This window comes from Vidua chalybeata, chromosome 4, assembly GCF_026979565.1.
Source record: "Vidua chalybeata isolate OUT-0048 chromosome 4, bVidCha1 merged haplotype, whole genome shotgun sequence".
In the NCBI taxonomy this organism is placed as follows: Eukaryota; Metazoa; Chordata; class Aves; order Passeriformes; family Viduidae; genus Vidua; species Vidua chalybeata.
The window spans coordinates 48484843-48501607 of NC_071533.1; the positions used below are offsets into that span (position 1 = coordinate 48484843).

General features: G+C 36.5%; 1 protein-coding gene across 1 annotated transcript in view; it reads left to right on the forward strand.

The window, feature by feature from the left end:
• Positions 1-16765, forward strand: part of KCTD8 (potassium channel tetramerization domain containing 8) — a 96089-nt gene that overhangs the window by 65888 nt on the left and 13436 nt on the right. The window lies entirely within an intron of this gene.

Below are 16765 nucleotides of genomic sequence, written 5' to 3' on the forward strand. Positions count from 1 at the left end.
TTTTAAGACAGGCAACAGTGATCTTAAGTACTTACAACCCTGTATATAGAACTTTGAAGTCATGGTCCACAGCCTGATTCGTGTCATCCAGCCTAAAAAACCTTCAAGTTTCCTGTACCCTACAATTAAAAGAAAAATAAATTCTTTAAGCTTTAAAATCTTCTGAGCTTCAGAAAGTACTAACCTTCAGAATTCTTAAGCTTCTTATAGAAAGACCACTACTGGGAAATTGATGTCTCATATCTGCAAAACTCAAATCAGTATTCAGTCACAGATCACCAACTTTATGCCACACATGGTTAGTATCAATTTCTCATCATGGAACTTGTCTGGATGTTGATACCAGTTAGGTAGAAAAAATGAATGAACATGCATCCCAAAGGAAAAGCACTTTCCTTCTGAACACTTATAGGTGTTAAATTTAGCTTCATTAGAACATACTCATATTATCTGGAAGAACAGTCAATGAATAAAAGAAATGAACTGCTATGTGTAAGATTCAAAATATTTCCAATAGGCACTGAATTCAGAGTCACTTATTTTCCATTTTCTAAATAGATGTTTATTGCCCATGTTCCTCTGTTAGTAAATAAATCACTTTTCTTCACAGTACAGTAGTTATGCCATATAGGCCATGATGCAGTGACACGTGGTTTGATAGATAGCAAAAAAAAGATACTTAAATCAGAGATACTTTGAATTCTTTTCTGAAGAACAAATTTCTGTTCTTCAGAAATTTAGAAGGGCAAGGGTAGAGGTGGGGGTGGGAAAATACATAAACTTCCTCATCTTTATCAAGCATGGCTGTTACAAATGGTTTAATATTTGATAGAGATGAAAGTATGAAAGAAGTTTTTCTTCGTTATAACTATTAGTTACTAGAAGTATCAATACATTTTACTTCTTTATCTGAAGGAAAGTGTAAGGAAAGCACAGATGATGTGTTCTATACTAATAGAAGTACAGAAATCTTTGAAACAGACACAGTAACTCTGACCCTATGTATGAAGTTGTAAAGGTCTTGAGGTACAAAAATGCAATAACCTATTACAACACTCCTATATCTTCTAATGTATACTGGAAATGGAGACTAAAATAACCTGCTTTACCCTGGTCTCCCCAGAAGTAACGTACATTAATTGTAAAGTTTGATAAATTTTCCAGCAGCCCAAAAAATGGTAAGGAGCTGCTGCTTTGATGGCCAACTGTGTTGTGCATATCCATGAGAAAGGAGTCAGTGAAGCTCTCATTTCTCTCCCCTGTACAAGCTCTTATGCTAATGCCAGGTCTGGGTGCATCTTCTGCACTGGAAATGCAAAGGCTCTGTGTCTGTGCTCCTGCTGTCTGCCAAGGGTGGCCCTGGTGCTGACTGGAAGCCGCTGTATGCCGCTGGTTTTCACTGCAAGGCTACAGCCGAGGCAGTAATCCTCACTGTGTGAGTCAGAAGATCAGGCTAGACACAGGGGCAGTGTGCACCCACCCTCCTCTCACAACAAAGCTCATTCTGAAAAGAATTTCAGTAAGTCACATTCTAAGCTAGAAGGCGACTGGGAAGCATCAACTGTGATTGTGAGATTCAGGTGTTACCTGGGGAGCTTTGACAGCTCTTCCTTGACTAATTTCTGGTTTTTCACATGGTTCTCTCTACAAGGATCCTGTGTAAAACTCTTGATAGAGAAAATGTAAAAACAAGTTATTATCAATTTTGGGAAGTTGTGTGTATGATACTTTTAGATGATTCCCACTCTATGTAAGAAAAGTAGTGCCCCCCCTGTACCTTTGCTGCTTAGTTCAGAGAATCTAAAATTTCTTGCCACAGTGATACAGAATTTTGGCAACATGGGTAAAAGAAGTATAATATGATTTCAGTCATTTAGTTTGAAATTAATTAAATCAAAACTAATGAAAGAGCAGGAATTAGAATAAAATCTATAAATGTCTGCATCTTCACACTTCCTTCCTTGTTAAGCATTGTTTCACAGTCCTCAATGAACCACCTATTGTTTCCTTGTAATATCAAGAGATTTAAAGGTGTTCATTTGAAAAAAGAAAGTAGCAGGCTTCTTCCATGCATGAATGCCCAGGATACATACTGAGCGCTGCTCAGCCACATAGTCCTGTGAGACTAGAAAGACATGGACATACTGGAGACACAAAAATTATTAAAGGCTTAGAGCATAGGAGGACTCAGAGACAGCTGGGACTGTTTAGTCTGGAAAATAAAAAAAAACTCAGGAGGGGGCTTATCAATGTGCGTAAATATCTTTGGGAAAAAAGTAAAGAAGATGGAACCAGATCCTTCCAAGTTGTGCCCAGTGACAAGATAAGGACAATGAATACAATTGGGAATAGAAGGAATTCTGTTTAAACATACAAAACCCCCTGTTACTGTGGGCATGGTTGAACACTGAAATAAGCTGCCCTGAGAGGTTGTGGAGTCTCCATCCTGGGAGATACTCAGAACATTGTCTGGGCATGGTCCCAGGCAACTGGCTGTAGTTGATCTTAGTTTGAGTGGGAGTTTGGATTGGGTGATCCCCAGAGATCCATTCTAACCTCAACAATCCTGTATGTTTACTTTAGCCTTGCCAGGGGTTATGAAAGTAAGATCTAAGGTTTAGCCAAACAGCTCTGGGTCATACAGACACACTTTTCATTCAGTGTTTAGTAGCATAAACAGCTAGTTTTTTTGTAGCATAAACAGCTTTTCTTTCATTACCAGCCAATGCTTTAAAGGTACCAACACAGGTGATGTGGGAAGTAGATGCTGTTTGTTGTCCAAATACAGATTCAGTTTCAGAAAACACCAAATAAACTTTATTTTTCTGTGATTATTAAAAGATTCCATGTATGCATCAACAGAAGGGTATGAGCAGTTTTGGGTAACCATCACCAAAGTGCTTCCTCAGCTGGGTTATTTTATTCTGTATTTATCAAGTCTAGTGCTGTTTGTTTTAATTATTTTCTTCCACACAAACCGCTTGAAACAAAAATTAAATGCCAAATTGTCCCTTAAATAACCAATTTCCACTAGACATATGATTTGTAATGATTAATTTTTAAATTAATGTACAGGATACTTTGCAAGAATCAAATTATACTTAATTCTTGTTCTGTAGGTTCATCAAGAAAATTTCAGTGCAAGGTTGTTGCAGGAAAGACCAATTTGGGTGAGAATTTGATGTCCTTTTCTCAAAATTTATAAAGCAAATTATTTATTTTACAAAATGTGACAGTATTAGTAAGTTTAATAAAACACAAAAACACATCAGCAAACCCAGGGTACTGTACATAATTTTAAACTGAGCAAATATCAAGCACTTTGTTGCAGCAAGGTCAACTCTTCTGAACTGGAATTAGCTGATCAAACAAAACTTGAAGTTGTTACCAAAAATATCCTATTTCTATATACATTCTACACGAGTCTAAGGATGTGGCTGCATGTCTGGGTTGCAGATACTAACTAAATGATTCTGAGAGTCCTTTCACTAAAGAATTTGAACAGTAAGTGCTTTAGTACTGCCAGAAGGCTATGATCTAACATCTCAATTACGTTCTAAAAGGTAATAATAAAAAAAAATCCAACAAATAAATTTATGTGGCGATTTAAACCTTTCTCAAATATTTATCCAATAAGGGAAGCCCTGCCAATTTTTACCAGGAAATTTATTGGAAAATAGACATTTAGCAGCTATCTTTTATCAGAAAATGCCAGGGAAAGGCTCTAGTCTTTCAAAACCTGCACAATACCAAAGAAATCATTGAGCAAATTTCCCCTTGCTGCGTGGACTCATTAGATGTTGTCACAGTAATAGTGCGTTTAAACACAGCAAACACGCAGAGGTTGCATGGATATGCTACCATTTCTGAAAATTAAAAATAAAAAGGGCATCTCCAAATTAATAAAAAACAAAATTAAGAAGAATGAGCTGCTGAAGGCATAGTGGATCTTGGACCCTCTATACCTCCCACAGGACAGGTCTACACAGGGCAGTGGAGCACATCTCCAGCAAGTGCTGATGAAGCTTGTCCAATGCCAGAAGTGATACAGTTGATGTGTGTTAGTACTGCCCTGGTGCTCAGGTGCAGCTCTGGAAATATGCCATGGATAATTCTTGATGTAATGTGTTAGCTGTCAGTAACTTGGATGGTCTCAAACTGAAGAGCAGCACGGAACAACCAAGGAGTTTGTACCTAAGTTAAGAAAATAAATCCCTGCTCCTGGCCACCTACCTACCTACCGCTGAGCTAATTTCAGAGTATTAATGTACAGTTTAAAATGGCAAACACAAAATAATGGTTAAATCTACAAACATTTGGAGAACTTTTCTTCTCTCTTCCTTTCTGCTATAAAATCTTATAAGGGCAGATTAGAAGCAGAAATTTAAAAAAATAAAGATTTTTTTCCTGAAGGCCAGAAACTTGGTCTTCAACCTTCTGCTCTGATGAGTCCCATTCTATTTGTAATATGCAAACTAAATGCCTGTCTCAAGGCATAATGCAAACTGTCATAGCATCATTTTTGAATAAAAGACCATTTGTTGCTTTTCACACATGACAAGAGAAGGTCTGCCCTGTGGGACATGGCAGTTTGTGTCACTTCTATCCGAGTTTCATCCAATCAATTTTAAGTAAGTAGAATTGACAACTATTGCGATTAGGTTGCAAAAACGAAACAAAACAATTTAAAAAATTAGTTGTTACTTTCTGAGCAAATCTGAAAATATGTTTCCTTGTATCATCTTATTTTTTATTGTGCCTTGGCCTCCACCAAAAATTAACCCAAGAATTCTCCTTCTTTTGCTTCATGTGCTCTTTATTTCAGGTGCTTTTAAAGCTTTTTAAAATGTCACATGCTTTTTCAGACATCTTTTTAATGAAGAACTGAGAAGAGCCATGGAAAACATAAAATCCCATCACTGATGTCAGCAAAAAATTATAGTTTTTATTCTGACAAATTATATTGTATTTTTGCTCCTCAGTGCTGCAAGAACTACTGCTTATATTTTCTCATTGTCATTTTCCCTTTTTCTGTTTGGTTTTGTGTGCTCAGCCATGTGTGTTGCACTTGCTGCTCTTCTGCCCTGATCCTGCAAATGTGACCACCAGTTCATTTGCATTTCATTTTCCATGCACACCCTGTCAACTGCAGGTTTTAATCCAGTTGATGGAGTGTAGAGGGGCAGCTCCATGGAGCCCTGCTGTACACAGGGTGAAGCTGCAGTGTCCACGTGCTGCACAAAAATTGTTACCAGGGTTCAGAATGGGGTCTAGTGCTTTCTTTCATTGGAGTCTTTCTTAATACCTTTTTATGATATCAATAATTAAAACCTGAGTAGATCAACAATGCCTTTGTGTAATCTCTTAATCCTGTACTAATATTAGGCATTGCTCTTTTTTTCAAATTCTCTGTTTAACGTGTCTGGGCTAGTTCTTAATTTACTCTAAAGATTAGCCTTGGTACACCAACCTATGAGTGTTTCCCAGCAGTCAGTTGACTTCTTTCTCAATTCATCTTTTACATTATTTATTGCTTGCTGAGAGAGCCTAATTAAATCTAATGGACTGTGGGTATACATCTATTGGAATATTGACATTTTATCACCAATTTGTCCCTATTCCTTATCTTATTGTGCTCTTAGCTGGCTTTATATCACTTTACAGGATTAGGATATGCTTCTTCCTCTGTTTTTCAGCATATTTGTTTTCAATTAAGGTATTGAGGTGTCTTATTTGGAAAATAGAAGCTCTACATGTCAGAAGATAAGAACGGGGTAATGTATGTAATTGGAAGGCATAATCATCTTAAATTTGCTTCTCTTTTTCTTCATTTGTATTCTCTCTTCTTCCAAAATACATCCCACAGTTTGATAAATTCAGCTCCTGTATGCAAATCTGCTTTCAAGCTAGAATTGCTTTCTTTGTTCCAAACCATTTTGCAACAAGAAACTCCTGATGATTTCAACTGTAATATCTTGCTAAACTGTAATGCACATGTGTTGCATTTGGAGATATCGCTGGAGAAATGACTGTCCCCTCATTTCTTGTCCCCAGTGTCTTGAACCAGTAAGTATCTTTAGACTTCAGAGGAGTGACTCTGCAGCACACTGCAGCACTGAAGGCATGGGGGGCTGTTGTGGAAAGCTTAACTCAGTGTCAGAGCTACTGTAGGGTTATGTAATGCCTGTTAGCTCTATGTCTCTCTGTCTCTGCAGTTGGTCATTAGTGAAAAACAGCAGCAAAGCAGATGGAGGCAGAAGTGCTTGTCCAACAGCAGTTAGATTGTCTGGTTTTGATCCCTCATGAACTATTTCTTGGGCTTCTCAGCAAAGGAATAGAAGAAAGCTAAGCAGAAGTGAGTGCTAAGTCAATTTTGACCATCTGTACTGTGTTCTTTTTACCAACTTAAAAAAACTCAAGCTGTTTCTGAGACAAAAGGTCTCCATTTATACACTAAACACCTCTTCACCCAAAACCGCTGTGGCCATGTGCAACTGACCTTGTGAGAACAAACCCTGACCCATGCTCTTTAAAGCTGTGCCCAAACGCTGTCTGAAAAAGAGCTTGTTGGCACTGTATATCATCGTTCAATGTGCCAAAAGGTACAGCATCTGCCCAATCCTTCACCAGTAGAGTTTTCCATGAGTTTTCTTGTATTTATTAATATGCATTTTTCTGTAGAGGTTTTCTTTGCACAGTTCAGCCTTATGCTACAATTCAAAGATTTCACTGTATTCCATTAATTTAGGTTGTAGGCTGAAGAAAATCGACTCTGTGCAGAGTAGTGAATGTGGGACTGGGCTACATAAAATTTTGAAAAAGAAAAATAAGTCCAAGTGGGTAGTTTCAACAGTTATAACAGCACTGATATGAGTGAAATCAATGAAAGCTACTTAACATGGGCACCATCTTGTATACTATATCTAGTGTCCCAATAGAAGTCATAATAGATAATCTGCACAATAGCTTTCCATAGTATATGATATGTTGCAATTATGTCATGTTTTCTGCACACACTGTGATGCTAATTAATTAAGTGCTATACCTATCTATCTCTTAATTTTCAGTGTTAATGATGAAATAAGAGAGAAAGAAATGTACTTGCTACATAATAGAGAATATAAAGTCATCATATTAAATATATTCTGTTATATGTGGAGTTTTTGCTACATATTAGGAAACCTGCTCACCAAGAATATTATTTATGAACTATAGGATTATTGAGCAAAACAGCTTCTAAAATATAAATTAAAGGGCTGCACTGTTGTTTACATTAGAAATACATGGTATTTCAGTGATAAAAGGAATGTCTCTCATCTACAATGTCAGAACCAAATAAAAGTGATATCTCTTAATGCAACACTGAAATGTTGTTTTATTAATAGATTTGGTTATTAGGCTGTGAATTGAGGCACCAGAGGTGCCAACACATTATTTTCTTTACTGTTTCAGAGAGCAATAGCCTCTTCCAGAGGTGCAAAGAGAACAGCAGAGAGTTTAAACTTTAGATCATTTGTCTCCCTTCAGCAAAATCTATCAGATGATGTCTGCCCTTGCTGCTTATATATGTCCCTTGAATCCTGCTCCTGTTGATGACCACTTGTATTGGTGTATGCCAGGTATCTGCCTTATAAATATATTACAAAAAAGGTATATTGCTGTGGTTTCCAGAGGGATTTTAAGTCTTACGTTTCCCTCCTGGAATCATAGCACAGGTGTATAAATATAGGTGTATGTTTTTCAAGAGGAATGTGGAAGAAACCTTAAAGGTTCTTCTTCAGTGGGCAGATATTTAGGGTCTGGTGGCAGTGAATACTCTATTCAGTTGCTGCTGAGACCTTCAAGGGAGAAAAATATGTTTCATGTTGTCCCAAAAGTAAACACAGTATACCATTTTTTTTCTAAACACAGTAATTGATCCTTAATGCAGATAAGCTCAGGAAACAGATTATTAGCATAACCCCAAAAGACTTACCTTTCTGAAACAATAAAGATTTTCATATATGTATGAATTGACTTCATAACTGTAGCACTAATGACTCTGGATTACAATTATTTGTTTTGTTTGAGACTTATAGGCAGCTCTATGCAAATTGTAGTGATGATGGAAATTAAACATTCATTAAAAATACCTTTACTGAATAATGCTAGCATAATAAGTAGCCTGCTTCATAATATATTATTATTCTCATAATGGTAGAGCAACTTGTATCACAGATGCATTCAATGAAGTAGCAACAGCAGTAGAGCAGCATAAACATCATGCTCCACTGCCTGCCCTGTGCTAAAGAAATTACAGTGTGGGAGGAAGGAACATAACATTGCAATTGCTGAGACTGACAGCCAAGGAAGTGATGAAGTCTTATGAAATCAACAGCATGTTGGGTACATACTCTTCAATTATGATGATAGGGTTTCACCAAAAGGTGGACCTGCTATCATTACACATAAACAGAGTTGTTAAGACAGTTTCCAAAAGATCAAGTGCAGCATATATAGTTTTAAATAGATGATAAAAGTTGTTTGAATCTAGCAGATCTTCTAACATAGTCTCATCTGTCTCCTACCAGTATAAAGTTTGTGCAATATTTTTGGGTTTGGATTATTATTTTCATCTGCAACCAAAATATTTTTTAGTCCTGTCTTGTCGGAATGGCACACTGTCTGGATTCCACATCCTCTGCTGAGAGCTTGTCTGTTAATCACCATGTTTGTAGCAGCATGTGTACAGTGTATGTGCTACTTCCAACTGTAGAGCACATTCCTGGGAAGACCTGCTAGGTAGGGGTTTTTTGTTTGTTTTTCTGGGCAGAATGTAACATTTATAAACTTTTGGGTTTTGTATAACTGACCAGCTTCATTGTGAGTCATGACAGAAAGCAGGTTGCATTCATTTTCCTGTAAGTTGGTGCATTGCACTGTAGGCAATGTGGGCTGGGCAAAGGGAGGAAAGATTGCTTCTGCCTGGTGCCCTCACTGGGTGTACTGAGTGGACGTGAGCTGCAAAGCTGCTAAGTGTGCAGCTCCCAGAAAGAAAATCTGTCAGCCCACAGCACAAGCAATACAAGGAAAACCTGGTTTTGATTTTGTTTTTCGCCTTAATTTATCAAAAGATTTTGAGAAGTACCTATAAGAAAATTATCTATGCAATCCAGCCCAAAGCTGTAGCTAATTTGGGGATCTCATCATAGATGTGGCTGGAAGGCAATTCCCAATTTACTGAATTTGTACTATCTCAAGCAACCACATGTGTATAAACTTATCAAACTGCAAAACCTTGTTCTGTCTTGTTAGAAAACTTCTGAACTCACAATTGGTTAAAATCAACTTATTTTTGTACTAACACTGTCATTTCTGTTTGCATTGCTTTTTCTTCCTTTGGGCTTTCAAATAAAAAAGTATTAAAAAAAAGAGGAAAAAATCTAGAAACACTTTCTTTAATTTGAATTGTCTTCTGTAAGTGTGAGAAGCCATAATTAAACGCAGTATTCTAGGTCAGGTCTTACCTGTACCTTGCAGAGCGGTACAGTTTTTCCTTCTGGGTATTCCTCACTTGTTATGTTCTGGAATTGCATACAACTTCTTCTTTAATGACTGTATTACTTTGTTCAGGGGAACTATGATCAATTAGCACAACCAATTCTTTGCTCTCCTTTTCTTTTCACTCAGATGCTTAAAGAAGAAATTATTATTGATAATTTCCAAGATGCATTTTTGTACCATTACCTTTCATCCCATTTTTATTATTTAGGTCTTCAGCATGATTTTTCCTCTGTAATATCTTACAACTTTTTGTCGCCACATTTCTGCAGCATGCTTCTTTGCAAAGGTCATTACTACAGATATTAAATGGGACTCATCTCAAATATGATTCTGAACAAAAAAAAACACTTTTCTCTAGTTCAGCAATTCAATTTTCATCTTCACCTCCCATGTAGTCAAGTCTGTGGCCACCTTTGTATTCCTGTATAAGTCCTTTTCTTGTCTGGCTTTCTGCAGATCATTACTGCATAAATTTCACAATACTTTTCAAATGAGTGAGAAATTGTACTGATATCCTAGCAAAATATTTAATGCTCAAAATTCATCTTTTCATGCAGCTGCAGTTTCTATTCCTATCAAAGTATTTATAGCACATCCATTACCAAAGTACAAGAAACTGATGGCAAGCAGAAAAATACATGTTTACATATAAACCTCCTCAGAAGACTACTGCATTTAAACACTGAAAGTTTTTCGTTCGTGTATGTAGTTTTGCAATACACTTACGGATTCTTCATGCATAAATGCCCAGAAAAGTAAGGCATTACTTGTATTAAGTCTTGCGTAAAACAGAAATAAAATGCAATTAAATAGTGAAATATCTCAAATAGTTTTGTTTAATGTTTTTTTTTATACAAAGCTACACATAGAGTAGGAATCATTTTACAATCTAAGTTAAAATAAGTTATTTCAAAGAACACTTCAATAATAACATAAAAGCAAAATTATGAGAGTTTAAATATTTTGGTCTATCTGGTATTTTTAAGCTCTGTGACAAAACTGGTTAGTACCATTTTACAGCACAGAGAATAGCTCTGCCACTGTTTTCTGTACAGTCCCGACTGAGAAACAGCTTTTTTCTCCTTTCCTTGGTGACATTTTCTTTTTGGTTATTAAAAATAGAAAAGGACAGCTGCATACTTACATGTGCATTAACTTCATAAATTGTTAATCCTGAAAAGACGTGCTGCTCACAGAGGGGATAAGTTTAATGCTGCAGACTGCCATTCAGTGACTATCACTGTTTCTTGCATTTGAAGTCATGCACATCAGACAATACTTGCTTCTCTATAAATTGAGCCCATTCTCAGGGTGTCCCTTGATACAAGCAAGAGTTTCATTTATTTCTGAAGAAACACTCAAGTAAAAACAATAACTGACATGATTGTCTAGCTTGTGTCCCTGGGGAGAAGGGAGTGGGAAGCAGGTTTGCAGCCTGTCTTGAAGGTCAGCATGGATGCTTCTCCTTAGAGAGTGTCACCTCCCATCCCTTCCCTGAGGGCTCTTGCCTTGGGTGACACTGTCCTGACACATCAAGCCATGTGTCAAACATGAGCAGGATGTCTGGCCCCACCACCCTCGTGGTCAGCACTGCAGTGGATCTCTTTGCAGGAAGCAGGTGCCATTCTCCTACATGGATGTTCATCAAAGCAGGGTTGGACAGGCACCCCAGTGACATTAGGACCCTGCAGTGGCAGGCAGGGCAGAAAAGAAGCATGGCAGAATCTTGTGGACACTTATGTACTGGTTAAACAAGGATTTTTTTGTGGATTTCATCCAGTGCTATTTTTGTTAGCTTTGTCTCAGATACTGTATATACCATTTCCAAACCTCTTTCACTCATTCATTTCCCAGCCGTAAGCTTTTGCTTGTACTTTATCATTAAACTGAAATGCTTGATGTGCTTAGTAAAGTCTTTATCAAAGAAACATGAGGAGGATAAACCTTGAAATTTTTCATTGCTTACATGACAGGAGAGTGGCAAATATCTCTAAGCTGTATTCCAGCTAAGGTAAAACTGAAATCCACATCAAAAAGAGAAGATTTAGGCGTATGTGGTTGAACTTAGATAGCTAAGTGCAGCATGTCATCCTGAGAAACTCAACTCAGCTATCACTTTACTCTGGAAACACTTGCAATCTCTAGCAGAGTTTCCCTGTTTCCAGGCTTTTAGCTGTCCATATGTCTGTGCCTGGACTGCCTACTGAGGTTGTTCCACAAAGCAGAAAATAATTCATCATCTAAAAACAATGAATCCTTTTCTAATAACTATGTTTTAAAAACATATCTAAATCAAGAAATTGCAAATATATAAAAAAATTATATAAAAAATAAACTGCAATAGTTCCAGTACAGAATATAATCCTAACAGAGTTTTTTATGATGACCATGAAAACATTTCCAAGTTTTTGTAAACCAAGAGGTTTTAGCAGATGCTAAAAGGGAGCTGAGAACCTCCAGGTCCAGCTGTAGCATTGATGAATATAGGAGCATGTCTGTCTTGCACATATTCAGGTTAATGTAGAAGAATAAAAGAGACAGAACCTGACTTGTCTTCTTATGTGTGAGCATGATGGAGATCAGAGCATCTTTAGCAACACTGCTGGCGTGAAGCTGGATTCACAGCAGTGTAACTGTGTTCAGAATCTGAGCCATGCTATAAGAAAGGTATGAATAGCAGAACTGAAAATCTCATTATTGAGTGCAACAATAGCAGTAGGAAGCAAAGGAGGTGATGATTTTGAAGTACTGGCTGCCTCTACCTGCTGAGGAAATAAGTATGGATATATTATATCATATTTTGCCATTAGTAGAAATGTATTTCTGTATCTATACTTCTAGTACTGCATCTGTATTAACCACAGATACTGCATAATCTTAGAATAAGATACCCTTATTCTAACTACCTTATCATACACATTAAAATTAGTCCAATTTTTTGTCCCTTTCTGCCTTCTATTCTTTCATATAAAGACATTGGAAGAGCTTCAGACAAATATCATAAAAGGGATCTGTGGAATTATTGTTTCAGTTGTGTCACAGACTACTGTAAAGTGATATAAGATGTGGAAAATATATGTAAAGTACTAGGTGTGTTCACAAAAAAAAGCTGTAATATTTTTTCAGTGAAAAATATGTTTCATCAAAAGTTAAAGTATTGTAAGTACATAGATTTAAATTAATTTCTTTCCTAGAGAAAGAAAGGTAGTTTAAGATTTCCAAAACTGTTGAAAGTTATTAAATAACTTCTATTTTTTTTCCTTTTAACTTACATGGATTTCCCTATTTATTTTACATTATTTATAAAAAATACAAGTATTTCACTTGCTGGAATGAAAAAACATATCTTTAAAACAAAAGACAGAAGTCAAAACCCACCCTGAGCAAGAGAAGAAACAGTTGTCCTTTAGACTCTAATATATTTTTTAAAATGTAGTATCTCAACTATGATTAAATAATAAAAAAACCCCTATGCTTTCTGTTTTCTTATTATGAGCTTCTACCGAAGAGTGTAAAATATAAACTATATCATTGACAGTAGTTTGAAAAGTACAATCAAAAATGTATTTTCTGTTAAGAATGGTCTTTGTTCTAATACAAGGAACAGTTGGTGGTGTTTGTGTCAGAAAGCACTTCATGACTGGTTCATAAAATCCAGTTTAAAGTCTTTCACTAAAGAAACAGAACTCATAACCAAGACTGTACCTCTTAATTCATGTTAGTATAATTAGCAAAACCACACCCAGCTAGAGCAATTAAATAGCACCATAGTGCAGGCACCATTCCCATTTGTGGATCCCTGAAGCTTGGATGTGGGGAAATAAAAGGATATATCAAAGTTTCTCTTCCATCACTAAAAGTCCCTGCCAGTGCAAATCTCCCATCTGTGACCTTGCCTGGAATACACACAGCTCTAAAGCTCTGCCCTTTGTGTGCACTAAGCATGACACAAAAGCTAGATCTGAAATGTGCAAGTTACAGTTATCTTGTGAGAAGACTGTAGGACTCTATATCAGCATATTTTTCTTCCTTTTATCAACATTTGTTTACACTTTTTAAGTCTAATTTAAAAAAAAAAAATGTTTGGAAGGGAGAATTTAATAAACTTTTGAGTGTAGAGTGAAAAATCAGACAAAGTCAATCAGAAGCATCCTGGAGAACCAAACTTGTAATCCCTGGGCTTTCATTCATCTTTTCTACTACGGATTTTGACTTCCTTTGCTCTCCTAAATTTGTCAATCCACAGTAATACTGTGACATACTACACACATTAGCAGACCAGAAATAGTAATAAAAATATAAAGGGGACATCTTCTACAGTCACATGAGGTAAAACTGTTACCTAGTTTATGGTTTGGATTTTAATTTCTCTTGGTCCAGCTGTACTTTAATCTATAACCCTAAAATAAATTTGGAATTTATTTTGTAAGAAACCAGCACAATTTAATTAATAAATTATTAGTATCCAGTTGTCATTTAATATTTTCAGCAGCAGGTCTTGAAGCTTTTTACAAAAGGGACGACTTACATTTTACAGGTCGAGAAACTCAGGAAGTGAGACAGAAGAATCCTGACTTAAATATTGACATTGAACAACAAAAGAAAATTACATTTTCAGGCAAGAAAACCAATTTGTTCAAGGTAACTGCCTTGAATTTGAAAGCTCAATGTACAGCTGAATAGGAAAGATACACTATCATTGGTAAAGCCTGGTTAAATTATTTTAGCTTGCAAGGGAATCAAAATAGAAGAAAAACAATTATGTAGGAAGCAAAATATTACACTACAGGAAGACTGAGGCCAGTGAATATAGCAAGAGAGGAGTATTTTGATCTAGGGTTCCTTTCTGAGGAATACTAAAAATGAGCAGGGGTCAGATATGCCTTTCCCTGATTTATCACTGTACAGATTGCACTTGGAAATCTGAGTCACTGAAGTTACATTGTTCTCCCCTGCCAGTCCTAAGGCACATACACTGGTCTTTTTTGTCACCTCTGGATGATGACAGAAAAGAAGTACCACCTCAACTGTCATCACAAACAGATTTCAGTTGGGTTGGCTGTGTTGTTTCACTGTTTCCCAAGAAAAATTCATTTAATGAATTCAGCCTCTAGGGTATTTTATCTGTGTGTGGGCTTATGTTATATAGTCATAATACTTTGTTCATATGCATATATAATACTTTAACATACAAATTATTTATAAACTATTTTACTTTTTCCAGAGGAAAAATGAGGTGTTCTGTGCAAAGTGAATTATCCCTTACATATTGAGTATTTTTTTTTACTTAAATATATACCATATAAATAATTTTTGATGTTTTCTGCATGTATTTTCATATTTTCTGTAGCTTTGAATGAATGCTTTGAATTATTCCATTAGGGTGATCTAGGAATTTGGATCTAAAAAAAGTGAGTTGTTATCATTGGCATGTGTTTACATGGTTTAGGATGGAATGCCCCGCACATATAATTTTGTGTTACTTTATTTTTCATGTACTGGACCTGAATGACAAAATAGTTGAATGGCACTGCTATAGCTGAAATGTAAATCTCAAATATGCTTCATGCTGCATACACTGAAGTGAGAAGGACCTCACTGGTGACCAGCACTGTTACTTAGGGAAAGCTTTCAGCAAATATTTCTGGTCTTTTCACAGAATTCTTGCAGGTTGAGTACTTTCTGTTATCGCAGGAACCAGCAAGGAAGGGCATAAACTAGACAAATATGATCTTGAGTATATTCTAAATTGCTTTCGTCTTAATGCTTCAACCCATAGGGTAATTCACTGTGGATTTTTGCCCAGTTCATATACTCACTGCTAGTTCTTGGTAATGAAACATTACTGAGTCTTCATTTCCCATTGTTTCGCACTTGCTTATTGCCTGTTACTATTCTGTATCAGCCACTAAGGTGGCTGATGTCTGAAATATTTCTTTAACATAAGACATTTTCTAAGGCCAAAGCCAGTGCATGGTATTTTGACGACTTCCTACTGCCATGTCTTATACACATCCTCTGAAGTCACATTAATTTATTTTGCATGCCAGAAGGAAAGACAAAAAAGAAAATTGAAAGAGCTGGAAGGAAGAAATGAAGATTTCCTATTTTCCTGACAGTGTAATTGACACAGAAAAGTTATGTGAGATGATACTCAGAAAAACAGTACTACTAGTACTGCGATACTAGTGTAGTATCTGAAATTGAATGGGGAAACAAGCCACAAACATGATGGCTGATGCTGTCTTTTTTATTGTTTTTTTTTCCTCTTACTCATACTGTTAGAACAAAGTATCTGAGGCCACTGACAAAGAGGAGCGTTTGTACCAATAAGCTATGAATAAACTTTCCTTCAAAGAAACTGTCAAAGCAAATATTCCTGAAACTTTGTGTTGGTCACTCTCCCTCTGCTTTAACTCATGCTGTCGCTTCTAAGAGAAGCAGTGATTTTGGACATGACTGAATCCCTGAAGTTCCACTGAAATATGTTTCTGACTGGTAGACCTTATTTGAGATGACATTTTTTACATTCCATGTATACTTTTATTGAGAGTAAACTGTTGGGGGCATTATAAAGTCAATATATTTAACGTGTGTGTGTGTGTGTCTGAAGAAGGCAAGTAACTGCTTCATGCATGTTTCAAATTGCCATAAGCCATCACTGAGAGGTGCAGTCCTTTCCCATCAATACGCTTTCCCATCCTTCCTCCGGTGCTTGTTGTTCTGGCACAAACATTTATATGGCCACATAGGGAGCCACATCTGACAGCTGAGAATTTAAAATGAATTTAGGAAAAAAGAAATGTGAGTGGCTCAAAGAAGAGTGTTGCTTATCTGAGTGGAAAGAGATTCAGCTTCAAATTGCTTACAAGTCTGATAAGGGCTTTGCCAAACACAGACCTGGTGGCTAAAAGACTATTTCACACTTGAGCAGATGCCCAACCAATATTAATATTTACAAAGCAGAATGCAGCAGCCAGTAATGTGGTTGACTACAGACTGAAATGCCTGATTGACCAACAGATAAATATGTTCTTAGAAGAAAGGGGAAGGTGAGAAAGGGGAATGATAATAGTGGGCAACCTCAGAGTGACCCCCAGGGAATGGGGGGGGCTATATCAGGGATAAACAGGAATATAGAAGTCAGTATCCCTCCCCAGGTCAACAGCTACTTTCTCTGTTATCTGAGGATACCAAATAGAATAGGAAATAGAACTGAGAA